Source organism: Meleagris gallopavo, unplaced genomic scaffold (assembly GCF_000146605.3).
Source record: "Meleagris gallopavo isolate NT-WF06-2002-E0010 breed Aviagen turkey brand Nicholas breeding stock unplaced genomic scaffold, Turkey_5.1 ChrUn_random_7180001882452, whole genome shotgun sequence".
NCBI lineage: Eukaryota > Metazoa > Chordata > Aves > Galliformes > Phasianidae > Meleagris > Meleagris gallopavo.
In genome coordinates, this window is record NW_011146618.1 from 1 (window position 1) to 430 (window position 430).

At 61.4% G+C, this 430-nt stretch overlaps 1 long non-coding RNA gene across 1 annotated transcript; it reads right to left on the reverse strand.

Annotated features, from left to right (window-relative positions):
- Window positions 1-13: 13 nt before the first annotated feature.
- LOC104916313 lies at window positions 14-423 on the reverse strand. The gene is made up of 2 exons (XR_796570.3): window positions 229-423; window positions 14-136 (listed from the first exon to the last, which is right to left on the reverse strand). It is a non-coding gene; the product is annotated as an uncharacterized LOC104916313 (long non-coding RNA).
- Between the last annotated feature and the right edge of the window lie 7 nt (window positions 424-430).

Genomic DNA, 430 nt, shown 5'->3' on the forward strand with positions numbered 1-430 from the left:
GAGGAATCGCATCTCATTGCAAACAGCCAAATTTTACCAGCAAAATCCCCCCCCACCCCAACCAGCTCGCAGAAAGGAGCTCGCAGCAAGCTCATCCTGGGAGGGGAGGGGGGGGCACAGCCACGCTGCCTGTTACCTGGAAATGGGGAGAAAATGGTCATTCCCCTTCCAAAAAAAAAAGGATAATAAAAAGAGAGGGGCTTCCCCCATGCTCACCCCCCGGCTCACCGCTGCTGTGGGATCAGGGGGTCCCGAGCCCCATCGGGGGGTCCCACCATGGGGTTGGTGCGCTGCCCCGTGCGCACGTTGAACATGGGGAGGGTGGAGAGCGGCCGGGGGACGTCGCGACTGCGGGCCATGCTCCTCAGCTCCTCCGTGTCACCGTGGATGGTGGTGTGATGTACAAGTTGGATGCTGCCCAAGGGGGGGG